This window comes from Pyrus communis, mitochondrion, assembly GCF_041283825.1.
Source record: "Pyrus communis mitochondrion, complete genome".
NCBI classification, from domain to species: Eukaryota; Viridiplantae; Streptophyta; class Magnoliopsida; order Rosales; family Rosaceae; genus Pyrus; species Pyrus communis.
In genome coordinates, this window is record NC_065229.1 from 29,116 (window position 1) to 44,656 (window position 15,541).

The 15,541-nt window shown below is 43.9% G+C and overlaps 1 non-coding gene across 1 annotated transcript; it reads right to left on the bottom strand.

Moving 5' to 3' along the window:
• Positions 1-5,882: 5,882 nt before the first annotated feature.
• Positions 5,883-5,969, bottom strand: trnS-UGA. Its single transcript has one exon. It is a non-coding gene; the product is annotated as a tRNA-Ser (tRNA).
• Between the last annotated feature and the right edge of the window lie 9,572 nt (positions 5,970-15,541).

Below are 15,541 nucleotides of genomic sequence, written 5' to 3' on the forward strand. Positions count from 1 at the left end.
TTGAGGAGTAAGGAAAGGGCTTCCATGACAATGAGGTCCTTCTTGCATGGTGTTATAGGGCCTGGCTTGTTAGGCTTTGGAATCCACGACCTGTGCATCTCCGAGAACTGAAAGCGAAGAAAGCTTAACGCAAGCGACATAGGTAATCCAGCAGCAATCGAGAGCCGAAGGTCTGATTCCACCTAGTGGCCAATTCAACCAACAGAGAAAGCAACCCTAGCCCTTAGCGCAAGCACTAAGTAAGTAAACTACCTTCGTGAACGTCACAACCGATGACCTATAGCCTTTTTTATCTAAATATGGTAATTGAAAGACTACAGAACAAAGTATGAACGTCCAGGAAGTTGCAAAGGGATTTCCGAACAACCCTGCAATCATACAGGACGTCAGGATAACTGGTAAGGAATCGGTAGCAGCCTTGAGATCAAAAGAAAATCATTTTTTCTTTCCTATAAGGTACTCCAACGGTTGGGTCTGGTTATAGGTACCATCCATTTTTAACCTTGCCAAAACCGTCATGGCCCAATCATGTATAGGCCGTACCGAGGCCTGATACAAGGGTGAGTCAATAGGGAATAACCTTTTCTTCCCTGCTCCCTCGACCTTCATTAACATCCTACCAAGCCGCGGCTGCCATCGCATTGTATCTAACCACACTGTGGCAAATCGATACAAGTAGCTAAACTGCTTGCTATACCATACAAAGGTATCTCCGACCGAACGCTTAGGCAAGACTACGGCGCCCGGGTAAACATCCCGTTTACCAAACAAGACGTCGAGAGTTTCACTTAACCATTCCCCTCCTGCAGCCAAAGTGTTAGCGGCTGTAGCATCCACCGGTAATGCGTGGAAGAGGGTAAGCTTTCTATGTGGATAGGACGTATCAACACCTTTTGCATCTTTTAAAGGAAATATATAAGAATGAATAATATTGTGTTGGGTCCTGAGGACCAGGATGGCCGAAGATCAAAACCTAAATGTGCCCGGGGTTGATCATCGATGCCAGGGACGATGAAAGAATTTGAGCGCTGATGTAGCTAACAGCCACCTTCATAGTCGATTCATTAGGGTCGTCACCTTCTACCCAACTAGTGGAAGTATCCACCGTTTTCTTTGTCTGTTAAGCCTCACTGCTATGGGACTTCCTAAAGAAAACTGCAATCGTAGTTTTTCAACCACTCACAAGACCACCGAGATCTTTAAAATTTCCTTTTGGCATAGTACACTGGTGTGACCATTTAGCTCATCTTGATAGCCGGGGCTAACCCTCTCGGAGCATGTATCAGAAAGAATTCTAGAAAGTGATAGCGGGGAAAGGTGCATTTTTGGCTATTCCAATCAGTATGGAAGTGGGCTCAAATCAAAAGGATGATTTGACTGCTATTGCTATTTATGTGCTAAAGGCTTAAAGCTCTGTTCCAAAAGAGATATTTTACTGCCATGACATAGGCTTTCTACCAAAAATCAAACGAAATTAAAGATTGAATCGAGAAGGAAATGAACCTAATTCATATAGCTACTTGGTATGACTAGAGAGACCACTCCGACCCCCATAGCTCCCCGGGCTTACCTAGACTCTCACTACTTTAATTCTATCTGATGAGAGCACATTTAAGGGGCACCGCTTTGGCAGAGCATAGCCTTTGGGGCAGGTTTTTTCCTCCGGATCAATATGAGCACGATCAGGCCATGGAAGACTCGGATCAAAGCAGACCTCCAGATTCGGCGCAGTTAAGTCGACAGCCTCAGATAGGGTCAGCTCATCAGAGATTGTTCGGAGACACTTCTTTCTACAGGGGAAAGATTTTTTGCCACGGCTTCGGAATCTGCATCGCCAGTTAACATCATCGGTTTCAGCTTCAACTTCGGCAGTCGGCATTCCCCTCGAAGACTTAGACTACGTCAGAACGATTAGACCTTGGCAGAACAAAAATTCGAAGCGTCCCAATAGGATGCATAGCGGCAGGAGGAGTTGGGTTGGTTGACATGGGGCTAGATGATATAGCCAGTGTTCCGTGAGGGACCAAAAGGTATCAGATATGTAACATCCAAAGGGTATGATTTAGTAACTGTTCTGTGCGTTCTCAAGGGGAGATCGTGAATTTCATAAGAGAAGAAAGAATTGGCTGCTTTCACTCCTAAATGCAGCCGTGATCTTTCCCTGTAACTCGAGAAATCATAAGAGAGATGGGATCTCCTGTCGGGGTGAATCTCTCCTCCCAATGTAATGTCCTAACTAGGAAAAAGAGGCTGTCTCAGATCATGGGAGAGTCATCCGTCTAAGGAGAAGAGGCGCCGAGATATTAAACAAAGGTCTTGTCACGAGCTGGACTCGAACCAGCACCCCTGGGATCAAAAGACATACCCAGCGAACTACCTTGCTTGCATTCTGATCGTGACTTTGTTCACCCGGTTCATCATGCACAAGAAAAGCAAAACTAACATGACTACATCCGGTCGCGTTTCCGCCAAAACACTATAATCCCCACCCTCCTTACTAAATTAAATGACTGTTTAGTCATCCTCGCTAGCTTTTTTAACAATCTCTGCTATACGTTTCATCATTTCCTCTTTTGGAACATTAATTACTTGTTCATCGACATACGGTGATCTTTCGTTTTTTCCATTCTTAATAAAAAAATTCATAATAGATTGCCATACATTGAGAAAAAAATTAATCATTATCCTTTCCTTCATTCTTTTACTGCTTTGCTCCCCCAAAAAAAATGAAGAGAGACTTGTCGTAAATCGCCGGTTGGTTGGTCCGGAAAGTCATGGAAATAAGGCTTTATCATTCAGCGCAGTTTCAGCCTATTATATAGATAAAGGACAAAGTTCACCTTACAGCTACTGTGTTGACTGTAACTACACTACGATAATTTTCATTGAGCTTCCACAATCGATTCTAGCACAATAACCGATTAGGCGAAAAGAACCCCTTCTGATTCACTTGCAGCAAAGAGGGCATTCTCGGCATCAATGCTCCTGGCAATGGCAAGATCCGATATGTCAGTTGGATTCGTGAAAAGAGTCCTCCCTTCGGTCACCTCACTGCACACTTTCTATCTCTCTGTCTCCATTATCGGCTGATTCTAAAGACTGAAATAAAAGAGAAACTTGTAACAATACGTTATTACATTCGATCTATCCTGGCAACGAGCTTCATGTTGGTAGAGACTTTTTTTTCTTAGCGCCCTATTTCATGTTTTCCTGATCGCGGTTTCCTGAAAAAAAGTGAACTTACATAATCAATGGAAGAGCATATTTGGTGAAAGAAAGAGCGGTTCGGTCAGAAGAATCTACCGCGCACTTCAATCCAATGACCAAGCATTTTTCAAGACGAATCTCTTTCTCTTTCTATACTAAATAAAGCACATACATATAGAGAGGTGCAAAGGACAGATGTGCCACTTAGATAATAATTACCAGGATCTGCCAGCGGTATTTGATTGAAATAGTAGGGTACGAATGACTTTATTTAATTATACCCCTTTTTATAATAACGTTCTAGTTACTTCTAACTTAATCCAATGCCTCTCCGACTCCTGACTCCGCTTAGTCATTAATAAGCCGATGAGCCGTACCGGTGAAGCAAGCCTACCGATGAAAGAGAGATAGTGATGTTGATGAAAGAAATGATTGGTTTAACTTTCACGACATGGAGTTGAACCATGATCGACCGTGATCGTGAGAATTGCCTAGAGCTTCTTGGCCCACGTGTCCCGAACGAACTAAATCGCCCAGTATATGTGGCACAGAGGCTACTCCACTAGATATCAGATATATGATATATATATATAATTACACCCGGCCTATGATTCACACTCTAGCGAAAGAAAAATCAACAACATCAGTAACATCAGGAAAATCAGCACCGACCCCTGACCTCAGACTCCCCCTCCCCTCAAGAGTCAAGAGTAGGGTCTGCTAATCCAATTAAAGAAATACGACCGAGACAGTATGAAATCGGAGCGACTAGAAGGAGGCCAAGCATTCTTAGCGTAGGAAGGAAGGAGGCAATTATACTTGCTTACCATGCCGGCCAATAGGCGAAAGAGACAGCTGAAAACCATGACTTGGGGGTTCCAACCTCATACCGAGAAAACAACAAAGGGCGATCAGAATCAATCGGTGCATCTTTCGCTTCACGTCAGGAATATATTTCGGACATCAACATCCTGCTGCTCATCAGAGGGAATTGTGCCACTTTTAGGTTAGGGAAAAGTCTATTTATAACAATAGAGAATTTTCTCAATCCAAAGTAACGTCCATCTCACTTCTTTTTCGCCAGGTTTCGTCGGGGATAGAGAAGGTAATCTTTTGATTAGGACACCTCCTAGGTGAAGTACCACACGAGTCAGACAGCATTACACATTCATTAAATACAGTCCCCTGCCCTTCTCTTCTTTTTTTGTCTAGCTTCAGGCTCGAAGGCTAAAGAGAATTCAGACCTTCCATGATAACCCGATTATCATATTAAATATTAGCGGGACTAGTGACTTTGCACTTTCTTCGTTACATTCAATCCGGTATGCTCTGGTCTTTTTGTTTTTGGAAGGCTCATGTAGTCTCTTTCCTTTTCACACACTTTTCATCCTCACAAACACACTACGATAGAAGCAATGTATTTCACCACTTCATGACAGAAACCAAAACAGAATAACCATCTCCTTCTCTCTCTTTTCATTCTCCTTTCCAAGAACACCCCAAAAAAGCCCTAGCTTTCTTGATCACATCACACAAACAATGGCGAAACCCACTTGTCTTTGCTCTCAATCCCTCGTGTTCTTGATGATCTTCACTCCGGCCAGAGCACAGTCTCAACAAAGTAATCATTCGATAACCTTCTTATTCTTTCTCTTCTTCTTATGTAGATTTTGTATTTCTTGAAACCCTTTAACTGCTTTTGTTTTGATTCATTTTTCTTTATTACCGGCACGGAGATCCAGCTCGGATATTTTTCTTCCTATATAAAGTCCACGTCGAACCATTTGTCGACCTCAACGCAGACCTGATCTTCAAGTTCTTGGCACATTTTCCTAGGTGGCTCTTTGTATGTCTCTTGGTCTGAGGACAACCCTAGCCTGTGTACTGCAATCTTAGGGTCCAATTCCCGGCATCTGCTTGTAGTTCCAGGCAATAAAAAAGATTTTCCGTATCAATAGTGCAATGTACTGTTCTATTTTCTCATAAGTGAGTTCCTTGCTGAGGTATGTGAGCTCTTGATTTTCTTCAATGTCCAGTTCTTCTAGCTCGAAAATCGTGGACTTGGTTTGGTAGTACCGTCATCCAACTTTTCTGGTGTAGGCATAACTTCAATGTAGTCTTATGGGATTTCATCGTCCTTCGTGCCTGAAGTAGAGGCTTCATTCGAATTGTCGAGCACATTTGTCATATATATTATGGTCAGAATCTCTATTCCAGCTTCTAGGTCGATCTCTCTCTTTTTGCCTGGATAGCCTAACTTTTTGGTGTTGAGCTTTCCATTCTTGTCAGGTATCCTGTTTTTCAGGTTATAACATAATATCTAATCTTTATTCCTCAGACTCTTGGGAACCCTTGAAAGCCCAAAATCCTTGTCCGTGTCCGGTTCACTTAGTTGTCCGAGGCGGGTCTACGCTACTAACATTAGGGGTAGAGGCCCATGCCAGTAGCACCGCACCAGTGCTTGCTTGCTATGAGGTAACTCGCCCCAGCCTTTTCTTATTAGTTGCAGACCTCTCATCCTTCGGGGAGCGGAAGATAACGAAAGGGAGACAAAGTCCTAACTAAATCATAACACAAGAACCTCCGTCTACATCATAACACAAGCTACCCATTCAGTCGAGTCGATCCGATTCGTTCCTATCTATAGATAACGCAAGAGATAACTTATGACTTCGCGGATGGAGAGGGATTCGAACCCCCGGTATTCCTATCAATACTTCGGTTTTCAAGACCGACTCTTTCAACCGCTCAGACATCCATCCTCTTCGCGCTTCGCTCGCCCTATCTATCCGCGCGCTGGCAGGTAGGGGCTTATCTATGTGATTCGCTACGCTTGCTTGCGCATATCGACGGACTCTATTGCCTGCCGGTTAGCGAAACTTTTCCGGTAGTACGAATCGCTACGCTTCGCTTGTTTCTATATGATAATATGCACCTTGGTTGCTGCGCTCCCCGCGGGTAATATAAAGAGAGTGAAGAACGAATGATCCTCCAAACAAAAAAGTGATTGAGTCCGACTCAAGCGAGTGAGTGAAAGGCGTGGCAAGAGAGCGAGTTCGACTCGCGAACGATCGGCAAGTGAAGGACCGATCCTTTTGCGCCAGTACTGTTGCGAGACTTGTACTTGGCGGCTCACGAGCAACATATAGACTAAGGTTGCCCATCACTCCCTCGCTCTTTTTTGAAGTGAAGGCCTTTTCTATTCTCTTTCTAGTATGGTTCCTCCATAAGAACACTGAACGCCCAGCTTCGCAGAGCAGCTCTCTCCCCAACCCACAGCATAGTGTGGAATCTGGATCGTTTCATTGAGCACCATTTCATTTAGATATAAAGGTGTTCTGACTCTATTGGATCAAGTCATAACCTACGCCTTAGTATGGAGAGACCAAGCTCTATTTCAGAGATTGGACTCTCTTTACTTTGATTAGCCCCTACTAGCGTAGTATGAGTTCTACGTTACTAAACGAAGAATTGGGTGATATCAAATCCTATGTCCAAAAGTGTAGCACCATTATCTGATCAAGCTAAAGAAAGACTTCAGGCCAAATTCGATATGAAGGAAAGGTTGAAACGACAAGAAGAGCGCTTAGTGAGGAGACAGCACCGGAGGGAGGAAATTCCCGCGAATAAGGTAGTTTACTTGCTTAGTGCTTGCCCTAAGGGGATCCCCCTTTGCGCTATGTAGGTTCAACTACCCTTTGATGTGGGCCCTCTCATTCCTTCCAAATCTAAGGGTTGAGGACCTCTTCATACGAATCTTTCTATTTCCTCTTAATGCTTCGAGCCACTGTCTCTTGAAGCCTTTGTAGCTGTTCCTGGACTTTGGATAGGTTCACCAAGTGGATTTTGAAAGAAAGGTTGTTGGCAAAAGCCCGGGTTAGGTGTGAAAGGTATTCGGTTGCCACCAGCTCTTAAGCACACCCATTGGCATTGACTGCATGGGATCGAAAGATTTTCGGTTTTGTGGACGTGTCCATAACTTTATCATGGATCTAATTTGGATGAATACACGGGAAGCCCAGAGACCTCATTTGGCATTGTGCGGCTTCCTTAGTGCAAGCACTAAGTAAGCAAGCTCCCTCTCCCTATGGTCGAGCAAGTAAACTACCTTACTCTAACAAGTAGTAAACTACCCCCTTCATGCTTCAAAGGGAGTTTTCTTCATTGACCCCGGCCACGACCATCCTTAAATTGACTGAAATACATTCTTTCTTGGGGGACCACGCCCTCGGGAGAAACTAGCGATGATTGCCTCTCAATGGAATTCGTCTTCGGGGGATATTTCTTTGAGAAGAATGCAATTTCAATATAAGAATTTAGCCAGATTCAGAATCAACATTAGAGAACCAGACCTTATAGATTATCCCCCTACTCTTTCCCCTTTCTCTAATAATAAGGTAAGCTCGTTGGATCCTCCTCATCCTCGGAACTAAAAAAAAGAGTTTGAACTCTCTTCGTCTTCTTCTTTGTCTCCATTTCCAGCTTCCTCTCCTTCACCTTTTTCTTTCCCCCCCTACTTCTTGAAGGATGGTCAATTTCCATCCCCTTTATTTTACTTTCCTCCTCATCAGAAATTACTTTCATCGGTGTCGTAAGGCGACGCGATCCCGGTGTCTCGTCACTTTGACCCCCTGTTCTCTTCTCCCGTTCTTCATGTCCTAAAAAAAAAAGAATATCTATATGAAGAGAAAGCATATCAAGCCGGATTGAAGGCTTATATGTAGTACCTTCACCCGTTGTTGTCTCGGGATCTTGAGTCCTTTCCTCTCCTTGACTTGTATTAGTAGGGCGTTCTTCATCTAAAGGCTCTTCATATCATGAACTTGTCCAAGCCAAACTCTTCTTGTTGTTGCGGGAGAAGGTTCTGGTAAGCTCGTCAGGTGCTGGCGTAAGTAGTAACTCCTACCGTTGCTAAAGCTTTCTCTTTAAGGCTTTTCACTCCGATTATCGTTATTCAAGCGGTATCGCGGAGAATCTTTCCTTTCGTCCTTCTGGCAAGGGTTTGAAGAGGGGCTTGGTAGCTAGGAAAGTAAAGTCAGGAAGGAGGGCGCTGTACTATTGGGCAAGTAGCGGTTGTAGTCTCGGCTTTCTTGTAGCTTTGGGGATTTTTTTATACTACTTTAGGATTAAAAAAAGGCTTCAAGCTCAAGTGCAAGCGGAGTAAACTTGTTCAGCTTTACTGCAAGTCTAAAGAAAGGGAGGGGCAAAGTCCACTCGCTATTAGCTCGCTTAAATCTCTTCACTCGCATAGTAAACTGCGCTCGCCCTAGTAAAATCCAGATCTTGTTCCTTTGCGAGCGGAAGTCAGAACGAATACCGAGACTCCTTTCTTTTACGCCTTATTAGTTATGAAAGCGGATCGCTTTGTTTGTAATGCAAAGGAAAGAGAAGGCGGCTGTGGAGATAGAGTCTTTACGGCAAGTGAAACATTCTATCTTTGTCAGGCTTAAGGTAAAGGGAATGAGAGAAAGAATGTTCTTGTTTCCGGGCATATCGATGGGAATAAGAGCAGGCGGTAAGTGAGGCAATTCCTTCCGGTAGTGGATGCGGGTAAATCACAGTAAAATCTATCTTTTCGGAAGCGAAGTCGTAACTTATACCGTTCGAAAGGCGCCCCAGCCCTTATGGAAAAATAGATAGAACCGTTCTTTCTTTGCGGTTACGATAAGCAAGTCTATTAGTACACAACACTCGTTTATAAAAGGCGAATAACTGACTTTACTGACGAGCGTGAGAGCGATGCGCTTTGTCTTTTGGTTTTGAACTTATAAGAGCTTTTAAGTCGGAACTCAAAGCTAGTGCGTTAAGCAAGCTTGTTTGTTGTAAGGCTATCGGATTAGAGAATTCCCTCTTTTTTGCTCGCATCGTGATCGATGTAGATTCTTCCTCTCCAGAGCCCCGACCAGTCTTGACTGAAAAGCTTTCAGACCGCAAGTTATACTAGCAACTTGCTGTGTCATGTCCATTCTCGTTACACATATGATATGGTACCTCTTTATCCTGAGATCTCTTTTGCTACTGGTGCAATCACCTCTCACGAGGTTGAAGCTGAGCCAAAATCTGTCCCACTAACCTGGCGGGTGAAATGTCTGGGGTGACATGTGCATTCCGAAATATTTCCATCAGGTGGTGCTCTGAAGTTAAAAGAAGACCTAAGATCGAAATTAGGGCAGGGGCTTTGTTAAGCTGTTCGGCCGCATTCTATTCCGACCTCTGGATTGCCTACCAAATGGAGATCGAGGAAGTCAAGACCAGGCAGCCCCTTCAAAAGAGCCAGTGGGATTTCCTTTCCCAAGCACAAACAGCCACCAATTCAAAAGAATGTTTAAGACGGAAGAGCGGTTCCGGATTCTATTAATAGCTAACTAAGTCCCGATTCATCACTATCCAATTATCAAGCTCTCAAACCAGCACACTCGCTCGCCAACCGGTCGTGTCCCTTCATTCGCCCTTTACTAATAACTAAGACTAATCCGGCTCGCTTCTTCATTCCCGCCCCTCCTCAATCTCTTAAGCTTGCCCTTCAAAAGCTTGCTTGTCTTATCCTTATGATTAGTTCCCTGCATGCCCCAGGGGTTTTAGCAACTTGTTGAGTTTCAACGGCACTTTATTTACTAAAAGGGTCTTGCAACGAAAAATCTTTGACTAAAAAAGGAAAAGGCAATAATGCAACTTTTGATGTCCATTTTATTAGGGTTGCATTGAAAATTCCCGAGAAAATGAAAGTCTTCCGCTTTTCATGGTCATTTTCGTACTGAAAAGCTGTTGCATCCCAAAAAGCCCTATATTATCAAGGGGTTTATGCTAGTTTTTCTTATAAAGAAGGAAGGACGCGTGGATTTATCTGCCATGTCTGCTCGTTGTTTGCTTGCTTACCATCATCCATATGGTGGCTATATGTAAAAAATATCCATTCATTACGAAGGTTCTCTACCTTAGTAAGGATAGGTGGTGCAGGTTATAGGGTCCTTGCCAAACTCAGTCATACAAGATCTCGTCACTTTGAGCGGGTTCTTGCTATGTACACCAAGCCTCGGGGTCACAATGACTATCCATTAGAATTGTGGCTTGGCAGAGTGAGCTTTCGCTTCCTTATCTTCGAGGTTCATTATCTCCTTCCTTCCCTTCTTAAAGAGACGAAACCTTCGGATTTTAAGGTGGCTCCTGATGAATTATTTCCAACAAAAAGAGTCCGGGACTTCCTTGAGTGGTCTTTGCTCAGAAACTGGATGAAGGATTGGCTTCGGTACGTCCATTGGTACTGGAGACTGGAGTGTCGCGAATTCACCGGATGTTTCCTTAAGTGACTTCTTTTCCGCATCAGTCTATGAGAAATCATGGAGGATCAGACGCGAATCGAGTGAGCTCATTCGCTTTGGTCTTCTTTGGAAGATCTATGATTTGGTAGCAGAGAAGGGTGTAGCTTGGAGCCCGCCATGTCTTCAAGAACACCTTCCTGGATTTCGGGGATGGTTACTAGGAGGAGTCTCTGGCATGGATTTCTTAGTCGAGTCCGATGGTTTAACCGGGCAAAGGGATCATCATAAGACTTTAAGCGCACCTGGGGCCCTTAAAGCAATTAATAAACGATACCGAATTAACTGATAAAGAGACGGAACTAACAACTGCCGTAATGAACCTAAACTAAAGATGGAAAGAGTCACTCACTGAATACCTATTTATTAAAGAAGACTGAGCTAGTCCTAAAGCCGAAAGACGAAGGCAGCAAGGCGAAAGGAACAAGGATTGTTTGTTACACGACTTATCCATTTAACCGGCTAGCCTTGCGAACGATTTCCTTTGGTTGCTATCCCCCGCTCTTGAAGGATTGGATTTGGTAGAATCATCTTGGTTTAAAAAGCTTTTGTCCGCTTGAAAGGTTTTCGTTGTTCTTGGCTGTTTCAATCTTTCTTTTTTGGTCGAGCGAGCAAACTACCTTTCATAACCTTACTTCCCCGGCTTTCCGGTAAGGATTTCTCTTCCTTAGCGTTCACATTAAACAATTAAACCTATTCCTAAAGTGGAAGGCTTCGATCCGTATAGCGCGGGATGATGGATATCTTGAGTTAATAGAGCCAACCAAAGCTTGCTTACTTAGTGTGTAAAGATTACAGCTCCGGAAGATACCGGGCATCTGTGAAAGCGTCTGCACTCTCCTCATTCTACTCAGAAGGAGCTCCAATTCCTATTGGTTTTGGCAGAGGCAAGAAAGAAAGAAGCTAGGCTTCACCCAATCTTCCAATCAAAATCTTACGCCGAGAGGGCAAAAAGCTATAGGGAAATCGATCGATAGGATTGCATCCCTGGCCATAAACCGTAGAAACGTCCAGAAATGGTCATACAATCAATTTAGCTATCTGGACCTAGCTCGATATCAGTAGAAGATAGAGCCGCTAGCTCCACTGGGGATGGTTACGTGCTTGTCTGAGAGGAAATGGGCGGGGCAACTCGACCGTAGGGAGAGGGAGAAGCTAGTGTAGGGACGAGGGTGACCTAGTGTAGGACGAGAGTAACCTCCCCTTTTCTTCGTAACGAGTGTTCCCCGAGCAGCGGAGCATTTATGAGTGGATGTAGCTGTGATAGCTTAGAGTTTCACTGATTGGTATGCCAAAAGACTTTTTATAATATCTTATAAAAAGAGAGTTACTAAGAGTATTGCTAGAAATTATACGTAAGATAATAGAAGTAAAACTCTTTTGCAGCTCTGGAGAAGGGGTAGCAAGTCGGAGACTCCCATGGATTGATCTATAACAACTACTGTGCCCGAAGCGCCTGCATTTAGACCGGTCGCAGTTTAAGGTGAAGGTTCAATTGATCTTGCCTTGTAGGTAGGCAGCGCCTCGAGAAAGACCATAAACATAAAAAAGAGGAACTCAAGCAGAGGCTGAAAGGCCCTTTCTCTTTCCTTACCGTCTAGCGATACCATTTACATTTGTAGGAATGCATGGGACTACTTTCTATAAAGCACTTTAGGTGGCTCTACTACTTCCATAGGCGGCCGGAGGAGCTGAATAGGCGGCAGGAGGAGGAGCTGCTAGCCCAGCTGTAGACTTCAATGTAGAGGTTGGGAAACTATGTGCTGCGCATAAATCACCGAAGGATGCCATCAGACGATCAAAAGATTCAGGATCAAGCGGAGGTTTCTATTCCACTACTAGAATGGCACTAATGAAATGATGACTTTATCTTAATTAATACCTTCCCCTTTCTTTGGTAATGGCAGCCACGAGCTAAGCGAGGAAGTCTCCCTAACTCTGCAATTTCTGATTCGATCGGGGATCCTTTTACTGGTATTGATCGGAATGCTGTGGAATAACTAAGTCACTTGCTTTAGCTGCCGTAAGATATTGTAGGTACTTAAATGACCGGGTGCCATAAAATAGCATTACTTTCATATTCATATCGGGGAAAGTAGCGGGGGCAAGAACAGTGGCAAGAGGTTCTTTCTCTCCTTTTTCCCTTCTTTTCTACGGGGACGGCTAAAGCAGCAGAGAACCGACTGGCTGCGTGCATTCCCTCCACAACACCCAACGCAATCAGGATCAGGAGCTATAGCTAGGGATTCTGTGATCAACCGCTTTAACGGAGTGCCCTTACTAGGTCCGAACTCGATGATGGAATGGCTGGGCTGGGCAAGGGCTATGAACGGCGCCTGGAATCAGAGATGAACCAAAACGTCTGTCTCCCTAAGAAAGCTTGCTTGAATAAAGGCTTACAGACGTACTCAGTAAATCCTTTTTTTTACTCGCCCTTGTATTTTCTTGTTTTTTCATTCTTTCTGGTTGTGTGCTCGATCAATCACATAAAGATTCATCGATAAGTACAGGTGAAACCAACCCCCGTCATCCAGAAGAGGAAGTCGATTTCAAGTATTCTTTGGAGTAATGGCCTTCGCGCTCTATTCTAGTCTATTTCTCTTTGGGCACGACTTCCAAGGGAAGGGATTGAGGTGGGCTTTACCTTCACTTTTCTCATTGATTTGTTACTAGGTGGACTGACGACAGCAGCACTAGTTACACCTCTCTCTTAACAGCTAGGCCCTGATTCACAGCCCTAAGTGAAGGGACAATAGCGGACTTTGCCCCATGAAGTAGTTTCTTTTCTTGCATTCCGAGTCAATTCTTTTAAAAATATAAAGTCTAGCTTATTATCCGAATTTTGATTCCTAAATCTGGAAGATATAATATCTATTTGGGATGAGCAGAGCCGATAGGATGAATCAAAAGAGTTCCGAGCTTACCTGATTGATAGGCCTTTGTACCGCGCACATCACTTAGATGGGCCCCGGAAAGCAACGTAGGAAAGAGCGAAGTGTGAAAATAGGAAATTAAAAAATTCAAAGGGATCAGATTAGATTCGATTTGTACTGGATCTGAAATGAATCCTGTCTATTTCTATCCTAAAACCCCTCAACGACTAGACTTCTGGGTCTTTCAGCCAACTCACTTCGGATATGGTATGGAGTATGCTAATTATTTTTGAGCGAGAGGAACATTGTTTTGAGGGAGGGAAAGCGTGGTTTTCTATTAGACAGAAGTGGCTGGCCCGCAGTCTCCTTCTCATGTACAAATCTACCCGTAGCATAGACTTGATCGATCAGCACATTTCTATCCATGTTGTAGGTTTTTCCTTTGCAGACTTTTTAATATATCAAAAAAGAATAAGGTAGGACTTTGAGGGCTTACTTTGTAGGGCTGAACAAGGAGATAGCACAACCTTGCCCGGTCTTCACACCCGTAAATTTTTTAATGAATGAATCGTATGGGTTGGATTGATACGTCTGCCTTACCAATTCGGCGGGTGCTCGGATTTTATCATTCGAATAGAAAAGGGGTTCCAAACCTCGATTCCCTTATGTATGTAGGGCGAAGGTGCTGTAATGAACGCAGGTGTTTGGTACAATAGTATAGTAGAACGCGCCTCTTTTGCCGGATCCCACACACCACAACGTTAGATTACAGTACAGCCTGCTTCTCACATCTCTCTTGATCAGCTACTTATTCCCCTCATCCCACATGTTGAAAGAACTATCCGTTGATATCTTAGCCTATATTTAGATCAAGACTTTACTAATAAAATAAGGCTCACTTGCAGCTACTCAAAAAAAGATATGCTCGAATGCTTTTGAGCCTGGCATTTCTATACCGAGTTGTATGCATGTGAAAAGGATGAACAACCCAATAGCAATAGTCTATTACGTGAATAGAGGGGCACCACACACATTAGTGGCCAAAAGGGGAAGAAGCACACTTCTTTATTTTACCCATAAGCTAAGGCATGTGCTTCTCATTGTCCAGGCTTATGACTAACCTCATGCTCCCCGACTCTAAGGGAGAGAATGAATGCACTACTTCTCAGTGCACTTGCAGGGGTCGCTCACACACTCCTTACAAACGGATAGTATTTAGTGCAAGAATGAATTCTTCCTTTCTCTCGGGAGTGGGATGCGAATGCTAAGCCAACAAAATGAGATTCCAGGAACCTTTCTTTGTGACCTTTACCTCCCCTTACTAGATCAAATAGGGCTTATTACTTAATAACCGGGAGAGAAATGCAACTACGGGATAAAAGCTGGGTAGAGTAGAGCCTTTTTTTTTGAGTACCCGAAACCCCAAAACTTTTTTCCAGAGATTCAAATAAATGCATGAGCTATGGTAACCACGCCGCATCCATCGACTTTTATACGAATTTCAATTCGGAAGTTAAGAAAGCATAATTCAAGGTTTTTTAACTGAATAGCAGATTGACCCGGCTTACCATTATATTAAAAAAAATGAAAGCTGCCTGAAGTTGTATCCCGCCTTCTCTAAGAAAGCCTTAACCTTCGGCGAATAGTAATGAGTCTTCACCGGTTCGGTGGCATCTTTGTAAGGATCTTCCTTATGAATCCGGTCTTCTCTCCAGAGGGGCTGCTCAGTCGACTGGTAGAACAAGGTCCCAGGCCTCCCGGCCAACTAGGATGGGACATAAAACGTCTTCAGGTCTTGCACAACCGATATCTCCATTTTTGCCATGGATTTTGTGAGCCCATCAGGAGTGCGCATCGTCTGGACGGGAAGAATTCCATTTCGTGGAAGAAGGCCTTACTCACTTGGGGCCTTTGGACGACTAAGTCAGCTCGGCTTCTCTTTCTGAATCAGATTCACTTCCGACGTGGAGCACACTTGACCCTGCGTCACTTGATGTATCATCGAGGAATAAAAACCTCTTCTGATTCTGCGTTGCTTGCTGCATCGAGAATAGCCTCTCCTTCTGAACCTTCGTCATTCTTTGAGGAAGGAATTGCTGATCATTCCGGCCGGCTCTGTAGTTTCGAGGCTGGCTTAGATCTTTC